This window comes from Astyanax mexicanus, chromosome 7 (assembly GCF_023375975.1).
Source record: "Astyanax mexicanus isolate ESR-SI-001 chromosome 7, AstMex3_surface, whole genome shotgun sequence".
In the NCBI taxonomy this organism is placed as follows: Eukaryota; Metazoa; Chordata; class Actinopteri; order Characiformes; family Acestrorhamphidae; genus Astyanax; species Astyanax mexicanus.
The window spans coordinates 11,438,522-11,464,000 of NC_064414.1; the positions used below are offsets into that span (position 1 = coordinate 11,438,522).

The 25,479-nt window shown below is 41.3% G+C and overlaps 52 non-coding genes across 52 annotated transcripts; all 52 read left to right on the forward strand.

The window, feature by feature from the left end:
• Positions 1-418: 418 nt before the first annotated feature.
• trnar-ucu (transfer RNA arginine (anticodon UCU)) lies at positions 419-508 on the forward strand. The gene is given in 2 exon segments: positions 419-455; positions 473-508. It is a non-coding gene; the product is annotated as a tRNA-Arg (tRNA).
• A 307-nt stretch (positions 509-815) lies between these two features.
• trnat-agu (transfer RNA threonine (anticodon AGU)) lies at positions 816-889 on the forward strand. The gene has a single exon. It is a non-coding gene; the product is annotated as a tRNA-Thr (tRNA).
• Positions 890-996: 107 nt separating this feature from the next.
• Positions 997-1,086, forward strand: trnar-ucu (transfer RNA arginine (anticodon UCU)). Its single transcript is given in 2 exon segments — positions 997-1,033; positions 1,051-1,086. It is a non-coding gene; the product is annotated as a tRNA-Arg (tRNA).
• A 308-nt stretch (positions 1,087-1,394) lies between these two features.
• trnat-agu (transfer RNA threonine (anticodon AGU)) lies at positions 1,395-1,468 on the forward strand. The gene has a single exon. It is a non-coding gene; the product is annotated as a tRNA-Thr (tRNA).
• Positions 1,469-1,972: 504 nt separating this feature from the next.
• Positions 1,973-2,046, forward strand: trnat-agu (transfer RNA threonine (anticodon AGU)). Its single transcript has one exon. It is a non-coding gene; the product is annotated as a tRNA-Thr (tRNA).
• A 504-nt stretch (positions 2,047-2,550) lies between these two features.
• On the forward strand, positions 2,551-2,624 carry trnat-agu (transfer RNA threonine (anticodon AGU)). The gene has a single exon. It is a non-coding gene; the product is annotated as a tRNA-Thr (tRNA).
• A 106-nt stretch (positions 2,625-2,730) lies between these two features.
• On the forward strand, positions 2,731-2,820 carry trnar-ucu (transfer RNA arginine (anticodon UCU)). The gene is given in 2 exon segments: positions 2,731-2,767; positions 2,785-2,820. It is a non-coding gene; the product is annotated as a tRNA-Arg (tRNA).
• A 487-nt stretch (positions 2,821-3,307) lies between these two features.
• trnar-ucu (transfer RNA arginine (anticodon UCU)) lies at positions 3,308-3,397 on the forward strand. Its single transcript is given in 2 exon segments — positions 3,308-3,344; positions 3,362-3,397. It is a non-coding gene; the product is annotated as a tRNA-Arg (tRNA).
• Positions 3,398-3,885: 488 nt separating this feature from the next.
• On the forward strand, positions 3,886-3,975 carry trnar-ucu (transfer RNA arginine (anticodon UCU)). The gene is given in 2 exon segments: positions 3,886-3,922; positions 3,940-3,975. It is a non-coding gene; the product is annotated as a tRNA-Arg (tRNA).
• Positions 3,976-4,283: 308 nt separating this feature from the next.
• On the forward strand, positions 4,284-4,357 carry trnat-agu (transfer RNA threonine (anticodon AGU)). Its single transcript has one exon. It is a non-coding gene; the product is annotated as a tRNA-Thr (tRNA).
• Positions 4,358-5,439: 1,082 nt separating this feature from the next.
• On the forward strand, positions 5,440-5,513 carry trnat-agu (transfer RNA threonine (anticodon AGU)). The gene has a single exon. It is a non-coding gene; the product is annotated as a tRNA-Thr (tRNA).
• A 106-nt stretch (positions 5,514-5,619) lies between these two features.
• On the forward strand, positions 5,620-5,709 carry trnar-ucu (transfer RNA arginine (anticodon UCU)). Its single transcript is given in 2 exon segments — positions 5,620-5,656; positions 5,674-5,709. It is a non-coding gene; the product is annotated as a tRNA-Arg (tRNA).
• A 488-nt stretch (positions 5,710-6,197) lies between these two features.
• Positions 6,198-6,287, forward strand: trnar-ucu (transfer RNA arginine (anticodon UCU)). The gene is given in 2 exon segments: positions 6,198-6,234; positions 6,252-6,287. It is a non-coding gene; the product is annotated as a tRNA-Arg (tRNA).
• A 487-nt stretch (positions 6,288-6,774) lies between these two features.
• trnar-ucu (transfer RNA arginine (anticodon UCU)) lies at positions 6,775-6,864 on the forward strand. The gene is given in 2 exon segments: positions 6,775-6,811; positions 6,829-6,864. It is a non-coding gene; the product is annotated as a tRNA-Arg (tRNA).
• A 307-nt stretch (positions 6,865-7,171) lies between these two features.
• Positions 7,172-7,245, forward strand: trnat-agu (transfer RNA threonine (anticodon AGU)). The gene has a single exon. It is a non-coding gene; the product is annotated as a tRNA-Thr (tRNA).
• A 107-nt stretch (positions 7,246-7,352) lies between these two features.
• On the forward strand, positions 7,353-7,442 carry trnar-ucu (transfer RNA arginine (anticodon UCU)). Its single transcript is given in 2 exon segments — positions 7,353-7,389; positions 7,407-7,442. It is a non-coding gene; the product is annotated as a tRNA-Arg (tRNA).
• Positions 7,443-7,750: 308 nt separating this feature from the next.
• On the forward strand, positions 7,751-7,824 carry trnat-agu (transfer RNA threonine (anticodon AGU)). The gene has a single exon. It is a non-coding gene; the product is annotated as a tRNA-Thr (tRNA).
• A 504-nt stretch (positions 7,825-8,328) lies between these two features.
• On the forward strand, positions 8,329-8,402 carry trnat-agu (transfer RNA threonine (anticodon AGU)). The gene has a single exon. It is a non-coding gene; the product is annotated as a tRNA-Thr (tRNA).
• A 106-nt stretch (positions 8,403-8,508) lies between these two features.
• Positions 8,509-8,598, forward strand: trnar-ucu (transfer RNA arginine (anticodon UCU)). The gene is given in 2 exon segments: positions 8,509-8,545; positions 8,563-8,598. It is a non-coding gene; the product is annotated as a tRNA-Arg (tRNA).
• An 885-nt stretch (positions 8,599-9,483) lies between these two features.
• On the forward strand, positions 9,484-9,557 carry trnat-agu (transfer RNA threonine (anticodon AGU)). The gene has a single exon. It is a non-coding gene; the product is annotated as a tRNA-Thr (tRNA).
• Positions 9,558-10,061: 504 nt separating this feature from the next.
• On the forward strand, positions 10,062-10,135 carry trnat-agu (transfer RNA threonine (anticodon AGU)). The gene has a single exon. It is a non-coding gene; the product is annotated as a tRNA-Thr (tRNA).
• A 106-nt stretch (positions 10,136-10,241) lies between these two features.
• Positions 10,242-10,331, forward strand: trnar-ucu (transfer RNA arginine (anticodon UCU)). Its single transcript is given in 2 exon segments — positions 10,242-10,278; positions 10,296-10,331. It is a non-coding gene; the product is annotated as a tRNA-Arg (tRNA).
• Positions 10,332-11,216: 885 nt separating this feature from the next.
• trnat-agu (transfer RNA threonine (anticodon AGU)) lies at positions 11,217-11,290 on the forward strand. The gene has a single exon. It is a non-coding gene; the product is annotated as a tRNA-Thr (tRNA).
• A 683-nt stretch (positions 11,291-11,973) lies between these two features.
• trnar-ucu (transfer RNA arginine (anticodon UCU)) lies at positions 11,974-12,063 on the forward strand. The gene is given in 2 exon segments: positions 11,974-12,010; positions 12,028-12,063. It is a non-coding gene; the product is annotated as a tRNA-Arg (tRNA).
• Positions 12,064-12,551: 488 nt separating this feature from the next.
• Positions 12,552-12,641, forward strand: trnar-ucu (transfer RNA arginine (anticodon UCU)). Its single transcript is given in 2 exon segments — positions 12,552-12,588; positions 12,606-12,641. It is a non-coding gene; the product is annotated as a tRNA-Arg (tRNA).
• A 307-nt stretch (positions 12,642-12,948) lies between these two features.
• On the forward strand, positions 12,949-13,022 carry trnat-agu (transfer RNA threonine (anticodon AGU)). Its single transcript has one exon. It is a non-coding gene; the product is annotated as a tRNA-Thr (tRNA).
• Positions 13,023-13,525: 503 nt separating this feature from the next.
• On the forward strand, positions 13,526-13,599 carry trnat-agu (transfer RNA threonine (anticodon AGU)). Its single transcript has one exon. It is a non-coding gene; the product is annotated as a tRNA-Thr (tRNA).
• A 504-nt stretch (positions 13,600-14,103) lies between these two features.
• trnat-agu (transfer RNA threonine (anticodon AGU)) lies at positions 14,104-14,177 on the forward strand. Its single transcript has one exon. It is a non-coding gene; the product is annotated as a tRNA-Thr (tRNA).
• Positions 14,178-15,259: 1,082 nt separating this feature from the next.
• On the forward strand, positions 15,260-15,333 carry trnat-agu (transfer RNA threonine (anticodon AGU)). Its single transcript has one exon. It is a non-coding gene; the product is annotated as a tRNA-Thr (tRNA).
• A 107-nt stretch (positions 15,334-15,440) lies between these two features.
• On the forward strand, positions 15,441-15,530 carry trnar-ucu (transfer RNA arginine (anticodon UCU)). Its single transcript is given in 2 exon segments — positions 15,441-15,477; positions 15,495-15,530. It is a non-coding gene; the product is annotated as a tRNA-Arg (tRNA).
• Positions 15,531-15,837: 307 nt separating this feature from the next.
• Positions 15,838-15,911, forward strand: trnat-agu (transfer RNA threonine (anticodon AGU)). The gene has a single exon. It is a non-coding gene; the product is annotated as a tRNA-Thr (tRNA).
• A 686-nt stretch (positions 15,912-16,597) lies between these two features.
• Positions 16,598-16,687, forward strand: trnar-ucu (transfer RNA arginine (anticodon UCU)). The gene is given in 2 exon segments: positions 16,598-16,634; positions 16,652-16,687. It is a non-coding gene; the product is annotated as a tRNA-Arg (tRNA).
• Positions 16,688-16,996: 309 nt separating this feature from the next.
• Positions 16,997-17,070, forward strand: trnat-agu (transfer RNA threonine (anticodon AGU)). The gene has a single exon. It is a non-coding gene; the product is annotated as a tRNA-Thr (tRNA).
• A 107-nt stretch (positions 17,071-17,177) lies between these two features.
• On the forward strand, positions 17,178-17,267 carry trnar-ucu (transfer RNA arginine (anticodon UCU)). The gene is given in 2 exon segments: positions 17,178-17,214; positions 17,232-17,267. It is a non-coding gene; the product is annotated as a tRNA-Arg (tRNA).
• Positions 17,268-17,573: 306 nt separating this feature from the next.
• On the forward strand, positions 17,574-17,647 carry trnat-agu (transfer RNA threonine (anticodon AGU)). The gene has a single exon. It is a non-coding gene; the product is annotated as a tRNA-Thr (tRNA).
• Positions 17,648-17,754: 107 nt separating this feature from the next.
• trnar-ucu (transfer RNA arginine (anticodon UCU)) lies at positions 17,755-17,844 on the forward strand. The gene is given in 2 exon segments: positions 17,755-17,791; positions 17,809-17,844. It is a non-coding gene; the product is annotated as a tRNA-Arg (tRNA).
• Positions 17,845-18,150: 306 nt separating this feature from the next.
• On the forward strand, positions 18,151-18,224 carry trnat-agu (transfer RNA threonine (anticodon AGU)). The gene has a single exon. It is a non-coding gene; the product is annotated as a tRNA-Thr (tRNA).
• Positions 18,225-18,331: 107 nt separating this feature from the next.
• Positions 18,332-18,421, forward strand: trnar-ucu (transfer RNA arginine (anticodon UCU)). The gene is given in 2 exon segments: positions 18,332-18,368; positions 18,386-18,421. It is a non-coding gene; the product is annotated as a tRNA-Arg (tRNA).
• An 884-nt stretch (positions 18,422-19,305) lies between these two features.
• On the forward strand, positions 19,306-19,379 carry trnat-agu (transfer RNA threonine (anticodon AGU)). Its single transcript has one exon. It is a non-coding gene; the product is annotated as a tRNA-Thr (tRNA).
• Positions 19,380-19,486: 107 nt separating this feature from the next.
• Positions 19,487-19,576, forward strand: trnar-ucu (transfer RNA arginine (anticodon UCU)). Its single transcript is given in 2 exon segments — positions 19,487-19,523; positions 19,541-19,576. It is a non-coding gene; the product is annotated as a tRNA-Arg (tRNA).
• A 308-nt stretch (positions 19,577-19,884) lies between these two features.
• Positions 19,885-19,958, forward strand: trnat-agu (transfer RNA threonine (anticodon AGU)). Its single transcript has one exon. It is a non-coding gene; the product is annotated as a tRNA-Thr (tRNA).
• A 504-nt stretch (positions 19,959-20,462) lies between these two features.
• Positions 20,463-20,536, forward strand: trnat-agu (transfer RNA threonine (anticodon AGU)). The gene has a single exon. It is a non-coding gene; the product is annotated as a tRNA-Thr (tRNA).
• A 504-nt stretch (positions 20,537-21,040) lies between these two features.
• Positions 21,041-21,114, forward strand: trnat-agu (transfer RNA threonine (anticodon AGU)). The gene has a single exon. It is a non-coding gene; the product is annotated as a tRNA-Thr (tRNA).
• Positions 21,115-21,220: 106 nt separating this feature from the next.
• On the forward strand, positions 21,221-21,310 carry trnar-ucu (transfer RNA arginine (anticodon UCU)). Its single transcript is given in 2 exon segments — positions 21,221-21,257; positions 21,275-21,310. It is a non-coding gene; the product is annotated as a tRNA-Arg (tRNA).
• A 487-nt stretch (positions 21,311-21,797) lies between these two features.
• trnar-ucu (transfer RNA arginine (anticodon UCU)) lies at positions 21,798-21,887 on the forward strand. The gene is given in 2 exon segments: positions 21,798-21,834; positions 21,852-21,887. It is a non-coding gene; the product is annotated as a tRNA-Arg (tRNA).
• Positions 21,888-22,375: 488 nt separating this feature from the next.
• Positions 22,376-22,465, forward strand: trnar-ucu (transfer RNA arginine (anticodon UCU)). Its single transcript is given in 2 exon segments — positions 22,376-22,412; positions 22,430-22,465. It is a non-coding gene; the product is annotated as a tRNA-Arg (tRNA).
• Positions 22,466-22,773: 308 nt separating this feature from the next.
• trnat-agu (transfer RNA threonine (anticodon AGU)) lies at positions 22,774-22,847 on the forward strand. The gene has a single exon. It is a non-coding gene; the product is annotated as a tRNA-Thr (tRNA).
• Positions 22,848-23,929: 1,082 nt separating this feature from the next.
• trnat-agu (transfer RNA threonine (anticodon AGU)) lies at positions 23,930-24,003 on the forward strand. Its single transcript has one exon. It is a non-coding gene; the product is annotated as a tRNA-Thr (tRNA).
• Positions 24,004-24,109: 106 nt separating this feature from the next.
• Positions 24,110-24,199, forward strand: trnar-ucu (transfer RNA arginine (anticodon UCU)). The gene is given in 2 exon segments: positions 24,110-24,146; positions 24,164-24,199. It is a non-coding gene; the product is annotated as a tRNA-Arg (tRNA).
• A 488-nt stretch (positions 24,200-24,687) lies between these two features.
• On the forward strand, positions 24,688-24,777 carry trnar-ucu (transfer RNA arginine (anticodon UCU)). The gene is given in 2 exon segments: positions 24,688-24,724; positions 24,742-24,777. It is a non-coding gene; the product is annotated as a tRNA-Arg (tRNA).
• Positions 24,778-25,084: 307 nt separating this feature from the next.
• Positions 25,085-25,158, forward strand: trnat-agu (transfer RNA threonine (anticodon AGU)). The gene has a single exon. It is a non-coding gene; the product is annotated as a tRNA-Thr (tRNA).
• A 107-nt stretch (positions 25,159-25,265) lies between these two features.
• On the forward strand, positions 25,266-25,355 carry trnar-ucu (transfer RNA arginine (anticodon UCU)). The gene is given in 2 exon segments: positions 25,266-25,302; positions 25,320-25,355. It is a non-coding gene; the product is annotated as a tRNA-Arg (tRNA).
• Positions 25,356-25,479: the final 124 nt, after the last annotated feature.

Consider the following 25,479-nt stretch of genomic DNA (forward strand, 5'->3'; position numbering starts at 1 on the left):
CTTCATAGAATTGCAATGACTTTGTGGTGCCACAGAGAGTGCATTGACTTGTAGTTGAAAGACTGAAGCAATTGCAACATCTTGTTTGAGTTGATTTCTGACTTTTTTTGGAGAAAACTGTGGGTCTTACTTAGAAAAGTTCCGTTTGCTGTTGGTACAAGATTTTACTCCAATGAGAAAAATCAGCCCGGTTTCCCTTGAACATTGTAATGATCTACACCTTGAACGGAAGGTGTGTGTCGCCGTGGCTTAGTTGGTTAAAGTGCCTGTCTAGTAAACAGGAGATCCTGTGTTCGAATCCCAGCGGTGCCTTGGTTTGATCAATATGCAATGATCTTTTAGTCAGGACTTCTTTTTTAGACTTGCAACATTTGTTTTCACAGAAAACTGGTCACTCTTGGTCAAGATGGGGTGTGCAGGCTCTGTGGCGCAATGGATAGCGCATTGGACTTCTAGATGATAAGATGGAGCAATTCAAAGGTTGTGGGTTCGAGTCCCACCAGAGTCGAAAGTTGTGCTGATTATTTGCTTTTGATGTAGAACAAAGAAGCTCAACATTTCAGAATTATTCCACTTGTCTTCATAGAATTACAATGACTTTGTGTTGCCACAGAGAGTGCATTGACTTGTAGTTGAAAGACTGAAGCAATTGCAACATCTTGTTTGAGTTGATTTCTGACTTTTTTGGAGAAAACTGTGGGTCTTACTTAGAAAAGTTCTGTTTGTCGTTGGTACAAGATTTTACTCCAGTGAGAAAAATCAGCCCGGTTTCCCTTGAACATTGTAATGATCTACACGTTGTACAGAAGACGTGTGGCGCCGTGGCTTAGTTGGTTAAAGTGCCTGTCTAGTAAACAGGAGATCCTGGGTTCGAATCCCAGCGGTGCCTTTGGTTTGATCAATATGCAATTATCTTTTAGTAAGGACTTCTTTTTTAGACTTGCAACATTTGTTTTCACAGAAAACTGGTCACTCTTGGTCATCTTGGAGTGTGCAGGCTCTGTGGCGCAATGGATAGCGCATTGGACTTCTAGATGATAAGCTGGAGCAATTCAAAGGTTGTGGGTTCGAGTCCCACCAGAGTCGAAAGTTGTGCTTATTGTTTGCTTTGATGCAGAACAAAGAAGCTCAACATTTCAGAAATATTCCTCTTGTCTTCATAGAATTGCAATGACTTTTTGGTGCCACAGAGAGTGCATTGACTTGTAGTTGAAAGACTGAAGCAATTGCAACATCTTGTTTGAGTTGATTTCTGACTTTTTTTGGAGAAAACTGTGGGTCTTACTTAGAAAAGTTCTGTTTGCTGTTGGTACAAGATTTTACTCCAATGAGAAAAATCAGGACCAGTTTCCCTTGAACATTGTAACGATCTACACCTTGAAATGAAGGTGCGAGGCGCCGTGGCTTAGTTGGTTAAAGTGCCTGTCTAGTAAACAGGAGATCCTGGGTTCAAATCCCAGCGGTGCCTTGGTTTGATCAATATGCAATGATCTTTTAGTCAGGACTTCTTTTTTAGACTTGCAACATTTGTTTTCACAGAAAACTGGTCACTCTTGGTCAAGATAGGGTGTGCAGGCTCTGTGGCGCAATGGATAGTGCATTGGACTTCTAGATGATAAGCTGGAGCAATTCAAAGGTTGTGGGTTCGAGTCCCACCAGAGTAGAAAGTTGTGCTAGTTGTTTGCTTTGATGCAGAACAAAGAAGCTCAACATTTCAGAAATATTCCTCTTGTCTTCATAGAATTGCAATGACTTTGTGGTGCCACAGAGAGTGCATTGACTTGTAGTTGAAAGACTGAAGCAATTGCAACATCTTGTTTGAGTTGATTTCTGACTTTTTTTGGAGAAAACTGTGGGTCTTACTTAGAAAAGTTCTGTTTGCTGTTGGTACAAGATTTTACTCCAATGAGAAAAATCAGGACCAGTTTCCCTTGAACATTGTAACGATCTACACCTTGAAATGAAGGTGCGAGGCGCCGTGGCTTAGTTGGTTAAAGTGCCTGTCTAGTAAACAGGAGATCCTGGGTTCAAATCCCAGCGGTGCCTTGGTTTGATCAATATGCAATGATCTTTTAGTCAGGACTTCTTTTTCAGACTTGCAACATTTGTTTTCACAGAAAACTGGTCACTCTTGGTCAAGATAGGGTGTGCAGGCTCTGTGGCGCAATGGATAGTGCATTGGACTTCTAGATGATAAGCTGGAGCAATTCAAAGGTTGTGGGTTCGAGTCCCACCAGAGTAGAAAGTTGTGCTAGTTGTTTGCTTTGATGCAGAACAAAGAAGCTCAACATTTCAGAAATATTCCTCTTGTCTTCATAAAATTGCAATGACTTTGTGGTGCCACAGAGAGTGCATTGACTTGTAGTTGAAAGACTGAAGCAATTGCAACATCTTGTTTGAGTTGATTTCTGACTTTTTTTGGAGAAAACTGTGGGTCTTACTTAGAAAAGTTCCGTTTGCTGTTGGTACAAGATTTTACTCCAATGAGAAAAATCAGGACCAGTTTCCCTTGAACATTGTAATGATCTACACCTTGAAATGAAGGTGCGAGGCGCCGTGGCTTAGTTGGTTAAAGTGCCTGTCTAGTAAACAGGAGATCCTGGGTTCGAATCCCAGCGGTGCCTTGGTTTGATCTATATGCAATGATCTTTTAGTCAGGACTTCTTTTTTAGACTTGCAACATTTGTTTTCACAGAAAACTGGTCACTCTTGGTCAAGATGGGGTGTGCAGGCTCTGTGGCGCAATGGATAGCGCATTGGACTTCTAGATGATAAGCTGGAGCAATTCAAAGGTTGTGGGTTCGAGTCCCACCAGAGTCGAAAGTTGTGCTTATTGTTTGCTTTGATGCAGAACAAAGAAGCTCAACATTTCAGAAATATTCCTCTTGTCTTCATAGAATTGCAATGACTTTGTGGTGCCACAGAGAGTGCATTGACTTGTAGTTGAAAGACTGAAGCAATTGCAACATCTTGTTTGAGTTGATTTCTGACTTATTTGGAGAAAACTGTGGGTCTTACTTAGAAAAGTTCTGTTTGTCGTTGGTACAAGATTTTACTCCAGTGAGAAAAATCAGCCCGGTTTCCCTTGAACATTGTAATGATCTACACGTTGTAAAGAAGACGTGTGGCGCCGTGGCTTAGTTGGTTAAAGTGCCTGTCTAGTAAACAGGAGATCCTGGTTTCGAATCCCAGCGGTGCCTTTGGTTTGATCAATATGCAATTATATTTTAGTAAGGACTTCTTTTTTAGACTTGCAACATTTGTTTTCACAGAAAACTGGTCACTCTTGGTCAAGATGGGGTGTGCAGGCTCTGTGGCGCAATGGATAGCGCATTGGACTTCTAGATGATAAGATGGAGCAATTCAAAGGTTGTGGGTTCGAGTCCCACCAGAGTCGAAAGTTGTGCTGATTATTTGCTTTTGATGTAGAACAAAGAAGCTCAACATTTCAGAATTATTCCACTTGTCTTCATAGAATTACAATGACTTTGTGTTGCCACAGAGAGTGCATTGACTTGTAGTTGAAAGACTGAAGCAATTGCAACATCTTGTTTGAGTTGATTTCTGACTTTTTTGGAGAAAACTGTGGGTCTTACTTAGAAAAGTTCTGTTTGTCGTTGGTACAAGATTTTACTCCAGTGAGAAAAATCAGCCCGGTTTCCCTTGAACATTGTAATGATCTACACGTTGTACAGAAGACGTGTGGCGCCGTGGCTTAGTTGGTTAAAGTGCCTGTCTAGTAAACAGGAGATCCTGGGTTCGAATCCCAGCGGTGGCTTTGGTTTGATCAATATGCAATTATCTTTTAGTAAGGACTTCTTTTTTAGACTTGCAACATTTGTTTTCACAGAAAACTGGTCACTCTTGGTCATCTTGGAGTGTGCAGGCTCTGTGGCGCAATGGATAGCGCATTGGACTTCTAGATGATAAGCTGGAGCAATTCAAAGGTTGTGGGTTCGAGTCCCACCAGAGTCGAAAGTTGTGCTTATCGTTTGCTTTGATGCAGAACAAAGAAGCTCAACATTTCAGAAATATTCCTCTTGTCTTCATAGAATTGCAATGACTTTGTGGTGCCACAGAGAGTGCATTGACTTGTAGTTGAAAGACTGAAGCAATTGCAACATCTTGTTTGAGTTGATTTCTGACTTTTTTTGGAGAAAACTGTGGGTCTTACTTAGAAAAGTTCTGTTTGCTGTTGGTACAAGATTTTACTCCAATGAGAAAAATCAGGACCAGTTTCCCTTGAACATTGTAACGATCTACACCTTGAAATGAAGGTGCGAGGCGCCGTGGCTTAGTTGGTTAAAGTGCCTGTCTAGTAAACAGGAGATCCTGGGTTCAAATCCCAGCGGTGCCTTGTTTTGATCAATATGCAATGATCTTTTAGTCAGGACTTCTTTTTTAGACTTGCAACATTTGTTTTCACAGAAAACTGGTCACTCTTGGTCAAGATAGGGTGTGCAGGCTCTGTGGCGCAATGGATAGTGCATTGGACTTCTAGATGATAAGCTGGAGCAATTCAAAGGTTGTGGGTTCGAGTCCCACCAGAGTAGAAAGTTGTGCTAGTTGTTTGCTTTGATGCAGAACAAAGAAGCTCAACATTTCAGAAATATTCCTCTTGTCTTCATAGAATTGCAATGACTTTGTGGTGCCACAGAGAGTGCATTGACTTGTAGTTGAAAGACTGAAGCAATTGCAACATCTTGTTTGAGTTGATTTCTGACTTTTTTTGGAGAAAACTGTGGGTCTTACTTAGAAAAGTTCTGTTTGCTGTTGGTACAAGATTTTACTCCAATGAGAAAAATCAGGACCAGTTTCCCTTGAACATTGTAACGATCTACACCTTGAAATGAAGGTGCGAGGCGCCGTGGCTTAGTTGGTTAAAGTGCCTGTCTAGTAAACAGGAGATCCTGGGTTCAAATCCCAGGGGTGCCTTGGTTTGATCAATATGCAATGATCTTTTAGTCAGGACTTCTTTTTTAGACTTGCAACATTTGTTTTCACAGAAAACTGGTCACTCTTGGTCAAGATAGGGTGTGCAGGCTCTGTGGCGCAATGGATAGTGCATTGGACTTCTAGATGATAAGCTGGAGCAATTCAAAGGTTGTGGGTTCGAGTCCCACCAGAGTAGAAAGTTGTGCTAGTTGTTTGCTTTGATGCAGAACAAAGAAGCTCAACATTTCAGAAATATTCCTCTTGTCTTCATAGAATTGCAATGACTTTGTGGTGCCACAGAGAGTGCATTGACTTGTAGTTGAAAGACTGAAGCAATTGCAACATCTTGTTTGAGTTGATTTCTGACTTTTTTTGGAGAAAACTGTGGGTCTTACTTAGAAAAGTTCCGTTTGCTGTTGGTACAAGATTTTACTCCAATGAGAAAAATCAGGACCAGTTTCCCTTGAACATTGTAATGATCTACACCTTGAAATGAAGGTGCGAGGCGCCGTGGCTTAGTTGGTTAAAGTGCCTGTCTAGTAAACAGGAGATCCTGGGTTCGAATCCCAGCGGTGCCTTGGTTTGATCTATATGCAATGATCTTTTAGTCAGGACTTCTTTTTTAGACTTGCAACATTTGTTTTCACAGAAAACTGGTCACTCTTGGTCAAGATGGGGTGTGCAGGCTCTGTGGCGCAATGGATAGCGCATTGGACTTCTAGATGATAAGATGGTGCAATTCAAAGGTTGTGGGTTCGAGTCCCACCAGGGTCGAAAGTTGTGCTGATTATTTGCTTTTGATGTAGAACAAAGAAGCTCAACATTTCAGAATTATTCCACTTGTCTTCATAGAATTACAATGACTTTGTGTTGCCACAGAGAGTGCATTGACTTGTAGTTGAAAGACTGAAGCAATTGCAACATCTTGTTTGAGTTGATTTCTGACTTTTTTGGAGAAAACTGTGGGTCTTACTTAGAAAAGTTCTGTTTGTCATTGGTACAAGATTTTACTCCAGTGAGAAAAATCAGCCCGGTTTCCCTTGAACATTGTAATGATCTACACGTTGTACAGAAGACGTGTGGCGCCGTGGCTTAGTTGGTTAAAGTGCCTGTCTAGTAAACAGGAGATCCTGGGTTTGAATCCCAGCGGTGCCTTTGGTTTGATCAATATGCAATTATATTTTAGTAAGGACTTCTTTTTTAGACTTGCAACATTTGTTTTCACAGAAAACTGGTCACTCTTGGTCAAGATGGGGTGTGCAGGCTCTGTGGCGCAATGGATAGCGCATTGGACTTCTAGATGATAAGCTGGAGCAATTCAAAGGTTGTGGGTTCGAGTCCCACCAGAGTCGAAAGTTGTGCTACTTGTTTGCTTTGATGTAGAACAAAGAAGCTCAACATTTCAGAAATGTTCCTCTTGTCTTCATAGAATTGCAATGACTTTGTGGTGCCACAGAGAGTGCATTGACTTGTAGTTGAAAGACTGAAGCAATTGCAACATCTTGTTTGAGTTGATTTCTGACTTTTTTTGGAGAAAACTGTGGGTCTTACTTAGAAAAGTTCCGTTTGCTGTTGGTACAAGATTTTACTCCAATGAGAAAAATCAGCCCGGTTTCCCTTGAACATTGTAATGATCTACACCTTGAACGGAAGGTGTGTGTCGCCGTGGCTTAGTTGGTTAAAGTGCCTGTCTAGTAAACAGGAGATCCTGTGTTCGAATCCCAGCGGTGCCTTGGTTTGATCAATATGCAATGATCTTTTAGTCAGGACTTCTTTTTTAGACTTGCAACATTTGTTTTCACAGAAAACTGGTCACTCTTGGTCAAGATGGGGTGTGCAGGCTCTGTGGCGCAATGGATAGCGCATTGGACTTCTAGATGATAAGATGGAGCAATTCAAAGGTTGTGGGTTCGAGTCCCACCAGAGTCGAAAGTTGTGCTGATTATTTGCTTTTGATGTAGAACAAAGAAGCTCAACATTTCAGAATTATTCCACTTGTCTTCATAGAATTACAATGACTTTGTGTTGCCACAGAGAGTGCATTGACTTGTAGTTGAAAGACTGAAGCAATTGCAACATCTTGTTTGAGTTGATTTCTGACTTTTTTGGAGAAAACTGTGGGTCTTACTTAGAAAAGTTCTGTTTGTCGTTGGTACAAGATTTTACTCCAGTGAGAAAAATCAGCCCGGTTTCCCTTGAACATTGTAATGATCTACACGTTGTACAGAAGACGTGTGGCGCCGTGGCTTAGTTGGTTAAAGTGCCTGTCTAGTAAACAGGAGATCCTGGGTTCGAATCCCAGCGGTGCCTTTGGTTTGATCAATATGCAATTATCTTTTAGTAAGGACTTCTTTTTTAGACTTGCAACATTTGTTTTCACAGAAAACTGGTCACTCTTGGTCATCTTGGAGTGTGCAGGCTCTGTGGCGCAATGGATAGCGCATTGGACTTCTAGATGATAAGCTGGAGCAATTCAAAGGTTGTGGGTTCGAGTCCCACCAGAGTCGAAAGTTGTGCTTATTGTTTGCTTTGATGCAGAACAAAGAAGCTCAACATTTCAGAAATATTCCTCTTGTCTTCATAGAATTGCAATGACTTTGTGGTGCCACAGAGAGTGCATTGACTTGTAGTTGAAAGACTGAAGCAATTGCAACATCTTGTTTGAGTTGATTTCTGACTTTTTTTGGAGAAAACTGTGGGTCTTACTTAGAAAAGTTCTGTTTGCTGTTGGTACAAGATTTTACTCCAATGAGAAAAATCAGGACCAGTTTCCCTTGAACATTGTAACGATCTACACCTTGAAATGAAGGTGCGAGGCGCCGTGGCTTAGTTGGTTAAAGTGCCTGTCTAGTAAACAGGAGATCCTGGGTTCAAATCCCAGCGGTGCCTTGGTTTGATCAATATGCAATGATCTTTTAGTCAGGACTTCTTTTTTAGACTTGCAACATTTGTTTTCACAGAAAACTGGTCACTCTTGGTCAAGATAGGGTGTGCAGGCTCTGTGGCGCAATGGATAGTGCATTGGACTTCTAGATGATAAGCTGGAGCAATTCAAAGGTTGTGGGTTCGAGTCCCACCAGAGTAGAAAGTTGTGCTAGTTGTTTGCTTTGATGCAGAACAAAGAAGCTCAACATTTCAGAAATATTCCTCTTGTCTTCATAGAATTGCAATGACTTTGTGGTGCCACAGAGAGTGCATTGACTTGTAGTTGAAAGACTGAAGCAATTGCAACATCTTGTTTGAGTTGATTTCTGACTTTTTTTGGAGAAAACTGTGGGTCTTACTTAGAAAAGTTCCGTTTGCTGTTGGTACAAGATTTTACTCCAATGAGAAAAATCAGGACCAGTTTCCCTTGAACATTGTAATGATCTACACCTTGAAATGAAGGTGCGAGGCGCCGTGGCTTAGTTGGTTAAAGTGCCTGTCTAGTAAACAGGAGATCCTGGGTTCGAATCCCAGCGGTGCCTTGGTTTGATCTATATGCAATGATCTTTTAGTCAGGACTTCTTTTTTATACTTGCAACATTTGTTTTCACAGAAAACTGGTCACTCTTGGTCAAGATGGGGTGTGCAGGCTCTGTGGCGCAATGGATAGCGCATTGGACTTCTAGATGATAAGATGGAGCAATTCAAAGGTTGTGGGTTCGAGTCCCACCAGAGTCGAAAGTTGTGCTGATTATTTGCTTTTGATGTAGAACAAAGAAGCTCAACATTTCAGAATTATTCCACTTGTCTTCATAGAATTACAATGACTTTGTGTTGCCACAGAGAGTGCATTGACTTGTAGTTGAAAGACTGAAGCAATTGCAACATCTTGTTTGAGTTGATTTCTGACTTTTTTGGAGAAAACTGTGGGTCTTACTTAGAAAAGTTCTGTTTGTCGTTGGTACAAGATTTTACTCCAGTGAGAAAAATCAGCCCGGTTTCCCTTGAACATTGTAATGATCTACACGTTGTACAGAAGACGTGTGGCGCCGTGGCTTAGTTGGTTAAAGTGCCTGTCTAGTAAACAGGAGATCCTTGGTTTGAATCCCAGCGGTGCCTTTGGTTTGATCAATATGCAATTATCTTTTAGTAAGGACTTCTTTTTTAGACTTGCAACATTTGTTTTCACAGAAAACTGGTCACTCTTGGTCATCTTGGAGTGTGCAGGCTCTGTGGCGCAATGGATAGCGCATTGAATTCTAGATGATAAGCTGGAGCAATTCAAAGGTTGTGGGTTCGAGTCCCACCAGAGTCGAAAGTTGTGCTTATTGTTTGCTTTGATGCAGAACAAAGAAGCTCAACATTTCAGAAATATTCCTCTTGTCTTCATAGAATTGCAATGACTTTGTGGTGCCACAGAGAGTGCATTGACTTGTAGTTGAAAGACTGAAGCAATTGCAACATCTTGTTTGAGTTGATTTCTGACTTTTTTTGGAGAAAACTGTGGGTCTTACTTAGAAAAGTTCTGTTTGCTGTTGGTACAAGATTTTACTCCAATGAGAAAAATCAGGACCAGTTTCCCTTGAACATTGTAACGATCTACACCTTGAAATGAAGGTGCGAGGCGCCGTGGCTTAGTTGGTTAAAGTGCCTGTCTAGTAAACAGGAGATCCTGGGTTCAAATCCCAGCGGTGCCTTGGTTTGATCAATATGCAATGATCTTTTAGTCAGGACTTCTTTTTTAGACTTGCAACATTTGTTTTCACAGAAAACTGGTCACTCTTGGTCAAGATAGGGTGTGCAGGCTCTGTGGCGCAATGGATAGTGCATTGGACTTCTAGATGATAAGCTGGAGCAATTCAAAGGTTGTGGGTTCGAGTCCCACCAGAGTAGAAAGTTGTGCTAGTTGTTTGCTTTGATGCAGAACAAAGAAGCTCAACATTTCAGAAATATTCCTCTTGTCTTCATAGAATTGCAATGACTTTGTGGTGCCACAGAGAGTGCATTGACTTGTAGTTGAAAGACTGAAGCAATTGCAACATCTTGTTTGAGTTGATTTCTGACTTTTTTTGGAGAAAACTGTGGGTCTTACTTAGAAAAGTTCCGTTTGCTGTTGGTACAAGATTTTACTCCAATGAGAAAAATCAGGACCAGTTTCCCTTGAACATTGTAATGATCTACACCTTGAAATGAAGGTGCGAGGCGCCGTGGCTTAGTTGGTTAAAGTGCCTGTCTAGTAAACAGGAGATCCTGGGTTCGAATCCCAGCGGTGCCTTGGTTTGATCTATATGCAATGATCTTTTAGTCAGGACTTCTTTTTTATACTTGCAACATTTGTTTTCACAGAAAACTGGTCACTCTTGGTCAAGATGGGGTGTGCAGGCTCTGTGGCGCAATGGATAGCGCATTGGACTTCTAGATGATAAGATGGAGCAATTCAAAGGTTGTGGGTTCGAGTCCCACCAGAGTCGAAAGTTGTGCTGATTATTTGCTTTTGATGTAGAACAAAGAAGCTCAACATTTCAGAATTATTCCACTTGTCTTCATAGAATTACAATGACTTTGTGTTGCCACAGAGAGTGCATTGACTTGTAGTTGAAAGACTGAAGCAATTGCAACATCTTGTTTGAGTTGATTTCTGACTTTTTTGGAGAAAACTGTGGGTCTTACTTAGAAAAGTTCTGTTTGTCGTTGGTACAAGATTTTACTCCAGTGAGAAAAATCAGCCCGGTTTCCCTTGAACATTGTAATGATCTACACGTTGTACAGAAGACGTGTGGCGCCGTGGCTTAGTTGGTTAAAGTGCCTGTCTAGTAAACAGGAGATCCTTGGTTTGAATCCCAGCGGTGCCTTTGGTTTGATCAATATGCAATTATCTTTTAGTAAGGACTTCTTTTTTAGACTTGCAACATTTGTTTTCACAGAAAACTGGTCACTCTTGGTCATCTTGGAGTGTGCAGGCTCTGTGGCGCAATGGATAGCGCATTGAATTCTAGATGATAAGCTGGAGCAATTCAAAGGTTGTGGGTTCGAGTCCCACCAGAGTCGAAAGTTGTGCTTATTGTTTGCTTTGATGCAGAACAAAGAAGCTCAACATTTCAGAAATATTCCTCTTGTCTTCATAGAATTGCAATGACTTTGTGGTGCCACAGAGAGTGCATTGACTTGTAGTTGAAAGACTGAAGCAATTGCAACATCTTGTTTGAGTTGATTTCTGACTTTTTTTGGAGAAAACTGTGGGTCTTACTTAGAAAAGTTCTGTTTGCTGTTGGTACAAGATTTTACTCCAATGAGAAAAATCAGGACCAGTTTCCCTTGAACATTGTAACGATCTACACCTTGAAATGAAGGTGCGAGGCGCCGTGGCTTAGTTGGTTAAAGTGCCTGTCTAGTAAACAGGAGATCCTGGGTTCAAATCCCAGCGGTGCCTTGGTTTGATCAATATGCAATGATCTTTTAGTCAGGACTTCTTTTTTAGACTTGCAACATTTGTTTTCACAGAAAACTGGTCACTCTTGGTCAAGATGAGGTGTGCAGGCTCTGTGGCTCAATGGATAGTGCATTGGACTTCTAGATGATAAGCTGGAGCAATTCAAAGGTTGTGGGTTCGAGTCCCACCAGAGTAGAAAGTTGTGCTAGTTGTTTGCTTTGATGCAGAACAAAGAAGCTCAACATTTCAGAAATATTCCTCTTGTCTTCATAGAATTGCAATGACTTTGTGGTGCCACAGAGAGTGCATTGACTTGTAGTTGAAAGACTGAAGCAATTGCAACATCTTGTTTGAGTTGATTTCTGACTTTTTTTGGAGAAAACTTTGGGTCTTACTTAGAAAAGTTCTGTTTGCTGTTGGTACAAGATTTTACTCCAATGAGAAAAATCAGGACCAGTTTCCCTTGAACATTGTAATGATCTACACCTTGAACGGAAGGTGTGTGGGCCGTGGCTTAGTTGGTTAAAGTGCCTGTCTAGTAAACAGGAGATCCTGGGTTCGAATCCCAGCGGTGCCTTGGTTTGATCTATATGCAATGATCTTTTAGTCAGGACTTCTTTTTTAGACTTGCAACATTTGTTTTCACAGAAAACTGGTCACTCTTGGTCAAGATGGGGTGTGCAGGCTCTGTGGCGCAATGGATAGCGCATTGGACTTCTAGATGATAAGATGGAGCAATTCAAAGGTTGTGGGTTCGAGTCCCACCAGAGTCGAAAGTTGTGCTGATTATTTGCTTTTGATGTAGAACAAAGAAGCTCAACATTTCAGAATTATTCCACTTGTCTTCATAGAATTACAATGACTTTGTGTTGCCACAGAGAGTGCATTGACTTGTAGTTGAAAGACTGAAGCAATTGCAACATCTTGTTTGAGTTGATTTCTGACTTTTTTGGAGAAAACTGTGGGTCTTACTTAGAAAAGTTCTGTTTGTCATTGGTACAAGATTTTACTCCAGTGAGAAAAATCAGCCCAGTTTCCCTTGAACATTGTAATGATCTACACGTTGTACAGAAGACGTGTGGCGCCGTGGCTTAGTTGGTTAAAGTGCCTGTCTAGTAAACAGGAGATCCTGGGTTTGAATCCCAGCGGTGCCTTTGGTTTGATCAATATGCAATTATCTTTTAGTAAGGACTTCTTTTTTAGACTTGCAACATTTGTTTTCACAGAAAACTGGTCACTCTTGGTCATCTTGGAGTGTGCAGGCTCTGTGGCGCAATGGATAGCGCATTGGACTTCTAGATGATAAGCTGGAGCAATTCAAAGGTTGTGGGTTCGAGTCCCACCAGAGTCGAAAGTTGTGCTTATTGTTTGCTTTGATGCAGAACAAAGAAGCTCAACATTTCAGAAATATTCCTCTTGTCTTCATAGAATTGCAATGACTTTGTGGTGCCACAGAGAGTGCATTGACTTGTAGTTGAAAGACTGAAGCAATTGCAACATCTTGTTTGAGTTGATTTCTGACTTTTTTTGGAGAAAACTGTGGGTCTTACTTAGAAAAGTTCCGTTTGCTGTTGGTACAAGATTTTACTACAATGAGAAAAATCAGCCCGGTTTCCCTTGAACATTGTAATGATCTACACCTTGAACGGAAGGTGTGTGGCGCCGTGGCTTAGTTGGTTAAAGTGCCTGTCTAGTAAACAGGAGATCCTGGGTTCGAATCCCAGCGGTGCCTTGGTTTGATCAATATGCAATGATCTTTTAGTCAGGACTTCTTTTTTAGACTTGCAACATTTGTTTTCACAGAAAACTGGTCACTCTTGGTCAAGATGGGGTGTGCAGGCTCTGTGGCGCAATGGATAGTGCATTGGACTTCTAGATGATAAGCTGGAGCAATTCAAAGGTTGTGGGTTCGAGTCCCACCAGAGTAGAAAGTTGTGCTACTTGTTTGCTTTGATGCAGAACAAAGAAGCTCAACATTTCAGAAATATTCCTCTTGTCTTCATAGAATTGCAATGACTTTGTGGTGCCACAGAGAGTGCATTGACTTGTAGTTGAAAGACTGAAGCAATTGCAACATCTTGTTTGAGTTGATTTCTGACTTTTTTTGGAGAAAACTGTGGGTCTTACTTAGAAAAGTTCCGTTTGCTGTTGGTACAAGATTTTACTCCAATGAGAAAAATCAGCCCGGTTTCCCTTGAACATTGTAATGATCTACACCTTGAACGGAAGGTGTGTGGCACCGTGGCTTAGTTGGTTAAAGTGCCTGTCTAGTAAACAGGAGATCCTGGGTTCGAATCCCAGCGGTGCCTTGGTTTGATCAATATGCAATGATCTTTTAGTCAGGACTTCTTTTTTAGACTTGCAACATTTGTTTTCACAGAAAACTGGTCACTCTTGGTCAAGATGGGGTGTGCAGGCTCTGTGGGGCAATGGATAGCGCATTGGACTTCTAGATGATAAGATGGAGCAATTCAAAGGTTGTGGGTTCGAGTCCCACCAGAGTCGAAAGTTGTGCTGATTATTTGCTTTTGATGTAGAACAAAGAAGCTCAACATTTCAGAATTATTCCACTTGTCTTCATAGAATTACAATGACTTTGTGTTGCCACAGAGAGTGCATTGACTTGTAGTTGAAAGACTGAAGCAATTGCAACATCTTGTTTGAGTTGATTTCTGACTTTTTTTGGAGAAAACTGTGGGTCTTACTTAGAAAAGTTCTGTTTGCTGTTGGTACAAGATTTTACTCCAGTGAGAAAAATCAGCCCGGTTTCCCTTGAACATTGTAATGATCTACACGTTGTACAGAAGACGTGTGGCGCCGTGGCTTAGTTGGTTAAAGTGCCTGTCTAGTAAACAGGAGATCCTGGGTTCGAATCCCAGCGGTGCCTTTGGTTTGATCAATATGCAATTATATTTTATTAAGGACTTCTTTTTTAGACTTGCAACATTTGTTTTCACAGAAAACTGGTCACTCTTGGTCAAGATGGGGTGAGCAGGCTCAGTGGCGCAATGGATAGCGCATTGGACTTCTAGATGATAAGCTGGAGCAATTCAAAGGTTGTGGATTCGAGTCCCACAAGAGTCGAAAGTTGTGCTACTTGTTTGCTTTGATGTAGAACAAAGAAGCTCAACATTTCAGAAATGTTCCTCTTGTCTTCATAGAATTGCAATGACTTTGTGGTGCCACAGAGAGTGCATTGACTTGTAGTTGAAAGACTGAAGCAATTGCAACATCTTGTTTGAGTTGATTTCTGACTTTTTTTGGAGAAAACTGTGGGTCTTACTTAGAAAAGTTCTGTTTGCTGTTGGTACAAGATTTTACTCCAATGAGAAAAATCAGGACCAGTTTCCCTTGAACATTGTTATGATCTACACCTTGAACGGAAGGTGTGTGGCGCCGTGGCTTAGTTGGTTAAAGTGCATGTCTAGTAAACAGGAGATCCTGGGTTCGAATCCCAGCGGTGCCTTGGTTTGATCAATATGCAATGATCTTTTAGTCAGGACTTCTTTTTTAGACTTGCAACATTTGTTTTCACAGAAAACTGGTCACTCTTGGTCAAGATGGGGTGTGCAGGCTCTGTGGGGCAATGGATAGCGCATTGGACTTCTAGATGATAAGATGGAGCAATTCAAAGGTTGTGGGTTCGAGTCCCACCAGAGTCGAAAGTTGTGCTGATTATTTGCTTTTGATGTAGAACAAAGAAGCTCAACATTTCAGAAATATTCCTCTTGTCTTCATAGAATTGCAATGACTTTGTGGTGCCACAGAGAGTGCATTGACTTGTAGTTGAAAGACTGAAGCAATTGCAACATCTTGTTTGAGTTGATTTCTGACTTATTTGGAGAAAACTGTGGGTCTTACTTAGAAAAGTTCTGTTTGTCGTTGGTACAAGATTTTACTCCAGTGAGAAAAATCAGCCCGGTTTCCCTTGAACATTGTAATGACCTACACGTTGTAAAGAAGACGTGTGGCGCCGTGGCTTAGTTGGTTAAAGTGCCTGTCTAGTAAACAGGAGATCCTGGGTTCGAATCCCAGCGGTGCCTTTGGTTTGATCAATATGCAATTATAATTTAGGAAGGACTTCTTTTTTAGACTTGCAACATTTGTTTTCACAGAAAACTGGTCACTCTTGGTCAAGATGGGGTGTGCAGGCTCTGTGGCGCAATGGATAGCGCATTGGACTTCTAGATGATAAGCTGGAGCAATTCAAAGGTTGTGGGTTCGAGTCCCACCAGAGTCGAAAGTTGTGCTACTTGTTTGCTTTGATGTAGAACAAAGAAGCTCAACATTTCAGAAATGTTCCTCTTGTCTTCATAGAATTGCAATGACTTTGTGGTGCCACAGAGAGTGCATTGACTTGTAGTTGAAAGACTGAAGCAATTGCAACATCTTGTTTGAGTTGATTTCTGACTTTTTTTGGAGAAAACTGTGGGTCTTACTTAGAAAAGTTCCGTTTGCTGTTGGTACAAGATTTTACTCCAATGAGAAAAATCAGCCCGGTTTCCCTTGAACATTGTAATGATCTACACCTTGAACGGAAGGTGTGTGGCGCCGTGGCTTAGTTGGTTAAAGTGCCTGTCTAGTAAACAGGAGATCCTGGGTTCGAATCCCAGCGGTGCTTTGGTTTGATCAATATGCAATGATCTTTTAGTCAGGACTTCTTTTTTAGACTTGCAACATTTGTTTTCACAGAAAACTGGTCACTCTTGGTCAAGATGGGCTGTGCAGGCTCTGTGGGGCAATGGATAGCGCATTGGACTTCTAGATGATAAGATGGAGCAATTCAAAGGTTGTGGGTTCGAGTCCCACCAGAGTCGAAAGTTGTGCTGATTATTTGCTTTTGATGTAGAACAAAGAAGCTCAACATTTCAGAAATATTCCTCTTGTCTTCATAGAATTGCAATGACTTTGTGGTGCCACAGAGAGTGCATTGACTTGTAGTTGAAAGACTGAAGCAATTGCAACATCTTGTTTGAGTTGATTTCTGACTTTTTTTGGAGAAAACTGTGGGTCTTACTTAGAAAAGTTCTGTTTGCTGTCGGTACAAGATTTTACTCCAATGAGAAAAATCAGGACCAGTTTCCCTTGAACATTGTTATGATCTACACCTTGAACGGAAGGTGTGTGGCGCCGTGGCTTAGTTGGTTAAAGTGCCTGTCTAGTAAACAGAAGATCCTGGGTTCGAATCCCAGCGGTGCCTTTGGTTTGATCAATATGCAATTATCTTTTAGTAAGGACTTCCTTTTTAAACTTGCAACATGTGTTTTCACAGAAAACTGGTCACTCTTGGTCAAGATGGAGAGTACAGGCTCTGTGGCGCAATGGACAGCGCATTGGACTTCTAGATCATAAGATGGAGCAATTCAAAGGTTGTGGGTTCGAGTCCCACCAAAGTCGAAAGTTGTGCTAATTGTTTACTTTGATGCAGAACAAAGAAGCTCAACATTTCAGAAATATTCCTCTTGTCTTCATAGAATTGCAATGACTTTGTGGTGCCACAGAGAGTGCATTGACTTGTAGTTGAAAGACTGAAGCAATTGCAACATCTTGTTTGAGTTGATTTCTGACTTTTTTATGGAGGAAACTGTGGGTCTTACTTAGAAAAGTTCTGTTTGCTGTTGGTACAAGATTTTACTCCAATGAGAAAAATCAGGACCAGTTTCCCTTGAACATTGTAATGATCTACACGTTGAACAGAAGACGTGTGGCGCCGTGGCTTAGTTGGTTAAAGTGCCTGTCTAGTAAACAGGAGATCCTGGGTTCGAATCCCAGCGGTGCCTTTGGTTTGATCAATATGCAATTATCTTTTAGTAAGGACTTCTTTTTTGGACTTGCAACATTTGTTTTCAAAGAAAACTGGTCACTCTTGGTCAAGATGGGGAGTACAGGCTCTGTGGCGCAATGGACAGCGCTTTGGACTTCTAGATGATAAGATGGAGCAATTCAAAGGTTGTGGGTTCGAGTCCCACCAGAGTCGAAAGTTGTGCTAGTTGTTTGCTTTGATGCAGAACAAAGAAGCTCAACATTTCAGAAATATTCCTCTTGTCTTCATAGAATTGCAATGACTTTGTGGTGCCACAGAGAGTGCATTGACTTGTAGTTGAAAGACTGAAGCAATTGCAACATCTTGTTTGAGTTGATTTCTGACTTATTTGGAGAAAACTGTGGGTCTTACTTAGAAAAGTTCTGTTTGTCGTTGGTACAAGATTTTACTCCAGTGAGAAAAATCAGCCCGGTTTCCCTTGAACATTGTAATGATCTACACGTTGTACAGAAGATGTGTGGCGCCGTGGCTTAGTTGGTTAAAGTGCCTGTCTAGTAAACAGGAGATCCTGGGTTCAAATCCCAGCGGTGCCTTTGGTTTGATCAATATGCAATTATCTTTTAGTAAGGACTTCTTTTTTAGACTTGCACCATTTGTTTTCACAGAAAACTGGTCACTCTTGGTCATCTTGGAGTGTGCAGGCTCTGTGGCGCAATGGATAGCGCATTGGACTTCTAGATGATAAGCTGGAGCAATTCAAAGGTTGTGGGTTCGAGTCCCACCAGAGTCGAAAGTTGTGCTACTTGTTTGCTTTGATGTAGAACAAAGAAGCTCAACATTTCAGAAATGTTCCTCTTGTCTTCATAGAATTGCAATGACTTTGTGGTGCCACAGAGAGTGCATTGACTTGTAGTTGAAAGACTGAAGCAATTGCAACATCTTGTTTGAGTTGATTTCTGACTTATTTGGAGAAAACTGTGGGTCTTACTTAGAAAAGTTTTGTTTGTCGTTGGTACAAGATTTTACTCCAGTGAGAAAAATCAGCCCGGTTTCCCTTGAACATTGTAATGATCTACACGTTGTAAAGAAGACGTGTGGCGCCGTGGCTTAGTTGGTTAAAGTGCCTGTCTAGTAAACAGGAGATCCTGGGTTCGAATCCCAGCGGTGCCTTTGGTTTGATCAATATGCAATTATATTTTAGTAAGGACTTCTTTTTTAGACTTGCAACATTTGTTTTCACAGAAAACTGGTCACTCTTGGTCAAGATGGGGTGTGCAGGCTCTGTGGCGCAATGGATAGCGCATTGGACTTCTAGATGATAAGCTGGAGCAATTCAAAGGTTGTGGGTTCGAGTCCCACCAGAGTCGAAAGTTGTGCTACTTGTTTGCTTTGATGTAGAACAAAGAAGCTCAACATTTCAGAAATGTTCCTCTTGTCTTCATAGAATTGCAATGACTTTGTGGTGCCACAGAGAGTGCATTGACTTGTAGTTGAAAGACTGAAGCAATTGCAACATCTTGTTTGAGTTGATTTCTGACTTTTTTTGGAGAAAACTGTGGGTCTTACTTAGAAAAGTTCCGTTTGCTGTTGGTACAAGATTTTACTCCAATGAGAAAAATCAGCCCGGTTTCCCTTGAACATTGTAATGATCTACACCTTGAACGGAAGGTGTGTGGCGCCGTGGCTTATTTGGTTAAAGTGCCTGTCTAGTAAACAGGAGATCCTGGGTTCGAATCCCAGCGGTGCCTTGGTTTGATCAATATGCAGTGATCTTTTAGTCAGGACTTCTTTTTTAGACTTGCAACATTTGTTTTCACAGAAAACTGGTCACTCTTGGTCAAGATGGGGTGTGCAGGCTCTGTGGGGCAATGGATAGCGCATTGGACTTCTAGATGATAAGATGGAGCAATTCAAAGGTTGTGGGTTCGAGTCCCACCAGAGTCGAAAGTTGTGCTGATTATTTGCTTTTGATGTAGAACAAAGAAGCTCAACATTTCAGAATTATTCCACTTGTCTTCATAGAATTACAATGACTTTGTGTTGCCACAGAGAGTGCATTGACTTGTAGTTGAAAGACTGAAGCAATTGCAACATCTTGTTTGAGTTGATTTCTGACTTTTTTGGAGAAAACTGTGGGTCTTACTTAGAAAAGTTCTGTTTGTCGTTGGTACAAGATTTTACTCCAGTGAGAAAAATCAGCCCGGTTTCCCTTGAACATTGTAATGATCTACACGTTGTACAGAAGACGTGTGGCGCCGTGGCTTAGTTGGTTAAAGTGCCTGTCTAGTAAACAGGAGATCCTGGGTTCGAATCCCAGCGGTGCCTTTGGTTTGATCAATATGCAATTATCTTTTAGTAAGGACTTCTTTTTTAGACTTGCAACATTTGTTTTCACAGAAAACTGGTCACTCTTGGTCATCTTGGAGTGTGCAGGCTCTGTGGCGCAATGGATAGCGCATTGGACTTCTAGATGATAAGCTGGAGCAATTCAAAGGTTGTGGGTTCGAGTCCCACCAGAGTCGAAAGTTGTGCTTATTGTTTGCTTTGATGCAGAACAAAGAAGCTCAACATTTCAGAAATATTCCTCTTGTCTTCATAGAATTGCAATGACTTTTTGGTGCCACAGAGAGTGCATTGACTTGTAGTTGAAAGACTGAAGCAATTGCAACATCTTGTTTGAGTTGATTTCTGACTTTTTTTGGAGAAAACTGTGGGTCTTACTTAGAAAAGTTCTGTTTGCTGTTGGTACAAGATTTTACTCCAATGAGAAAAATCAGGACCAGTTTCCCTTGAACATTGTAACGATCTACACCTTGAAATGAAGGTGCGAGGCGCCGTGGCTTAGTTGGTTAAAGTGCCTGTCTAGTAAACAGGAGATCCTGGGTTCAAATCCCAGCGGTGCCTTGGTTTGATCAATATGCAATGATCTTTTAGTCAGGACTTCTTTTTTAGACTTGCAACATTTGTTTTCACAGAAAACTGGTCACTCTTGGTCAAGATAGGGTGTGCAGGCTCTGTGGCGCAATGGATAGTGCATTGGACTTCTAGATGATAAGCTGGAGCAATTCAAAGGTTGTGGGTTCGAGTCCCACCAGAGTAGAAAGTTGTGCTAGTTGTTTGCTTTGATGCAGAACAAAGAAGCTCAACATTTCAGAAATATTCCTCTTGTCTTCATAGAATTGCAATGACTTTGTGGTGCCACAGAGAGTGCATTGACTTGTAGTTGAAAGACTGAAGCAATTGCAACATCTTGTTTGAGTTGATTTCTGACTTTTTTTGGAGAAAACTGTGGGTCTTACTTAGAAAAGTTCTGTTTGCTGTTGGTACAAGATTTTACTCCAATGAGAAAAATCAGGACCAGTTTCCCTTGAACATTGTAACGATCTACACCTTGAAATGAAGGTGCGAGGCGCCGTGGCTTAGTTGGTTAAAGTGCCTGTCTAGTAAACAGGAGATCCTGGGTTCAAATCCCAGCGGTGCCTTGGTTTGATCAATATGCAATGATCTTTTAGTCAGGACTTCTTTTTCAGACTTGCAACATTTGTTTTCACAGAAAACTGGTCACTCTTGGTCAAGATAGGGTGTGCAGGCTCTGTGGCGCAATGGATAGTGCATTGGACTTCTAGATGATAAGCTGGAGCAATTCAAAGGTTGTGGGTTCGAGTCCCACCAGAGTAGAAAGTTGTGCTAGTTGTTTGCTTTGATGCAGAACAAAGAAGCTCAACATTTCAGAAATATTCCTCTTGTCTTCATAAAATTGCAATGACTTTGTGGTGCCACAGAGAGTGCATTGACTTGTAGTTGAAAGACTGAAGCAATTGCAACATCTTGTTTGAGTTGATTTCTGACTTTTTTTGGAGAAAACTGTGGGTCTTACTTAGAAAAGTTCCGTTTGCTGTTGGTACAAGATTTTACTCCAATGAGAAAAATCAGGACCAGTTTCCCTTGAACATTGTAATGATCTACACCTTGAAATGAAGGTGCGAGGCGCCGTGGCTTAGTTGGTTAAAGTGCCTGTCTAGTAAACAGGAGATCCTGGGTTCGAATCCCAGCGGTGCCTTGGTTTGATCTATATGCAATGATCTTTTAGTCAGGACTTCTTTTTTAGACTTGCAACATTTGTTTTCACAGAAAACTGGTCACTCTTGGTCAAGATGGGGTGTGCAGGCTCTGTGGCGCAATGGATAGCGCATTGGACTTCTAGATGATAAGCTGGAGCAATTCAAAGGTTGTGGGTTCGAGTCCCACCAGAGTCGAAAGTTGTGCTTATTGTTCGCTTTGATGCAGAACAAAGAAGCTCAACATTTCAGAAATATTCCTCTTGTCTTCATAGAATTGCAATGACTTTGTGGTGCCACAGAGAGTGCATTGACTTGTAGTTGAAAGACTGAAGCAATTGCAACATCTTGTTTGAGTTGATTTCTGACTTATTTGGAGAAAACTGTGGGTCTTACTTAGAAAAGTTCTGTTTGTCGTTGGTACAAGATTTTACTCCAGTGAGAAAAATCAGCCCGGTTTCCCTTGAACATTGTAATGATCTACACGTTGTAAAGAAGACGTGTGGCGCCGTGGCTTAGTTGGTTAAAGTGCCTGTCTAGTAAACAGGAGATCCTGGTTTCGAATCCCAGCGGTGCCTTTGGTTTGATCAATATGCAATTATATTTTAGTAAGGACTTCTTTTTTAGACTTGCAACATTTGTTTTCACAGAAAACTGGTCACTCTTGGTCAAGATGGGGTGTGCAGGCTCTGTGGCGCAATGGATAGCGCATTGGACTTCTAGATGATAAGATGGAGCAATTCAAAGGTTGTGGGTTCGAGTCCCACCAGAGTCGAAAGTTGTGCTGATTATTTGCTTTTGATGTAGAACAAAGAAGCTCAACATTTCAGAATTATTCCACTTGTCTTCATAGAATTACAATGACTTTGTGTTGCCACAGAGAGTGCATTGACTTGTAGTTGAAAGACTGAAGCAATTGCAACATCTTGTTTGAGTTGATTTCTGACTTTTTTGGAGAAAACTGTGGGTCTTACTTAGAAAAGTTCTGTTTGTCGTTGGTACAAGATTTTACTCCAGTGAGAAAAATCAGCCCGGTTTCCCTTGAACATTGTAATGATCTACACGTTGTACAGAAGACGTGTGGCGCCGTGGCTTAGTTGGTTAAAGTGCCTGTCTAGTAAACAGGAGATCCTGGGTTCGAATCCCAGCGGTGGCTTTGGTTTGATCAATATGCAATTATCTTTTAGTAAGGACTTCTTTTTTAGACTTGCAACATTTGTTTTCACAGAAAACTGGTCACTCTTGGTCATCTTGGAGTGTGCAGGCTCTGTGGCGCAATGGATAGCGCATTGGACTTCTAGATGATAAGCTGGAGCAATTCAAAGGTTGTGGGTTCGAGTCCCACCAGAGTCGAAAGTTGTGCTTATCGTTTGCTTTGATGCAGAACAAAGAAGCTCAACATTTCAGAAATATTCCTCTTGTCTTCATAGAATTGCAATGACTTTGTGGTGCCACAGAGAGTGCATTGACTTGTAGTTGAAAGACTGAAGCAATTGCAACATCTTGTTTGAGTTGATTTCTGACTTTTTTTGGAGAAAACTGTGGGTCTTACTTAGAAAAGTTCTGTTTGCTGTTGGTACAAGATTTTACTCCAATGAGAAAAATCAGGACCAGTTTCCCTTGAACATTGTAACGATCTACACCTTGAAATGAAGGTGCGAGGCGCCGTGGCTTAGTTGGTTAAAGTGCCTGTCTAGTAAACAGGAGATCCTGGGTTCAAATCCCAGCGGTGCCTTGTTTTGATCAATATGCAATGATCTTTTAGTCAGGACTTCTTTTTTAGACTTGCAACATTTGTTTTCACAGAAAACTGGTCACTCTTGGTCAAGATAGGGTGTGCAGGCTCTGTGGCGCAATGGATAGTGCATTGGACTTCTAGATGATAAGCTGGAGCAATTCAAAGGTTGTGGGTTCGAGTCCCACCAGAGTAGAAAGTTGTGCTAGTTGTTTGCTTTGATGCAGAACAAAGAAGCTCAACATTTCAGAAATATTCCTCTTGTCTTCATAGAATTGCAATGACTTTGTGGTGCCACAGAGAGTGCATTGACTTGTAGTTGAAAGACTGAAGCAATTGCAACATCTTGTTTGAGTTGATTTCTGACTTTTTTTGGAGAAAACTGTGGGTCTTACTTAGAAAAGTTCTGTTTGCTGTTGGTACAAGATTTTACTCCAATGAGAAAAATCAGGACCAGTTTCCCTTGAACATTGTAACGATCTACACCTTGAAATGAAGGTGCGAGGCGCCGTGGCTTAGTTGGTTAAAGTGCCTGTCTAGTAAACAGGAGATCCTGGGTTCAAATCCCAGGGGTGCCTTGGTTTGATCAATATGCAATGATCTTTTAGTCAGGACTTCTTTTTTAGACTTGCAACATTTGTTTTCACAGAAAACTGGTCACTCTTGGTCAAGATAGGGTGTGCAGGCTCTGTGGCGCAATGGATAGTGCATTGGACTTCTAGATGATAAGCTGGAGCAATTCAAAGGTTGTGGGTTCGAGTCCCACCAGAGTAGAAAGTTGTGCTAGTTGTTTGCTTTGATGCAGAACAAAGAAGCTCAACATTTCAGAAATATTCCTCTTGTCTTCATAGAATTGCAATGACTTTGTGGTGCCACAGAGAGTGCATTGACTTGTAGTTGAAAGACTGAAGCAATTGCAACATCTTGTTTGAGTTGATTTCTGACTTTTTTTGGAGAAAACTGTGGGTCTTACTTAGAAAAGTTCCGTTTGCTGTTGGTACAAGATTTTACTCCAATGAGAAAAATCAGGACCAGTTTCCCTTGAACATTGTAATGATCTACACCTTGAAATGAAGGTGCGAGGCGCCGTGGCTTAGTTGGTTAAAGTGCCTGTCTAGTAAACAGGAGATCCTGGGTTCGAATCCCAGCGGTGCCTTGGTTTGATCTATATGCAATGATCTTTTAGTCAGGACTTCTTTTTTAGACTTGCAACATTTGTTTTCACAGAAAACTGGTCACTCTTGGTCAAGATGGGGTGTGCAGGCTCTGTGGCGCAATGGATAGCGCATTGGACTTCTAGATGATAAGATGGTGCAATTCAAAGGTTGTGGGTTCGAGTCCCACCAGGGTCGAAAGTTGTGCTGATTATTTGCTTTTGATGTAGAACAAAGAAGCTCAACATTTCAGAATTATTCCACTTGTCTTCATAGAATTACAATGACTTTGTGTTGCCACAGAGAGTGCATTGACTTGTAGTTGAAAGACTGAAGCAATTGCAACATCTTGTTTGAGTTGATTTCTGACTTTTTTGGAGAAAACTGTGGGTCTTACTTAGAAAAGTTCTGTTTGTCATTGGTACAAGATTTTACTCCAGTGAGAAAAATCAGCCCGGTTTCCCTTGAACATTGTAATGATCTACACGTTGTACAGAAGACGTGTGGCGCCGTGGCTTAGTTGGTTAAAGTGCCTGTCTAGTAAACAGGAGATCCTGGGTTTGAATCCCAGCGGTGCCTTTGGTTTGATCAATATGCAATTATATTTTAGTAAGGACTTCTTTTTTAGACTTGCAACATTTGTTTTCACAGAAAACTGGTCACTCTTGGTCAAGATGGGGTGTGCAGGCTCTGTGGCGCAATGGATAGCGCATTGGACTTCTAGATGATAAGCTGGAGCAATTCAAAGGTTGTGGGTTCGAGTCCCACCAGAGTCGAAAGTTGTGCTACTTGTTTGCTTTGATGTAGAACAAAGAAGCTCAACATTTCAGAAATGTTCCTCTTGTCTTCATAGAATTGCAATGACTTTGTGGTGCCACAGAGAGTGCATTGACTTGTAGTTGAAAGACTGAAGCAATTGCAACATCTTGTTTGAGTTGATTTCTGACTTTTTTTGGAGAAAACTGTGGGTCTTACTTAGAAAAGTTCCGTTTGCTGTTGGTACAAGATTTTACTCCAATGAGAAAAATCAGCCCGGTTTCCCTTGAACATTGTAATGATCTACACGTTGTACAGAAGACGTGTGGCGCCGTGGCTTAGTTGGTTAAAGTGCCTGTCTAGTAAACAGGAGATCCTGGGTTCGAATCCCAGCGGTGCCTTTGGTTTGATCAATATGCAATTATCTTTTAGTAAGGACTTCTTTTTTAGACTTGCAACATTTGTTTTCACAGAAAACTGGTCACTCTTGGTCATCTTGGAGTGTGCAGGCTCTGTGGCGCAATGGATAGCGCATTGGACTTCTAGATGATAAGCTGGAGCAATTCAAAGGTTGTGGGTTCGAGTCCCACCAGAGTCGAAAGTTGTGCTTATTGTTTGCTTTGATGCAGAACAAAGAAGCTCAACATTTCAGAAATATTCCTCTTGTCTTCATAGAATTGCAATGACTTTGTGGTGCCACAGAGAGTGCATTGACTTGTAGT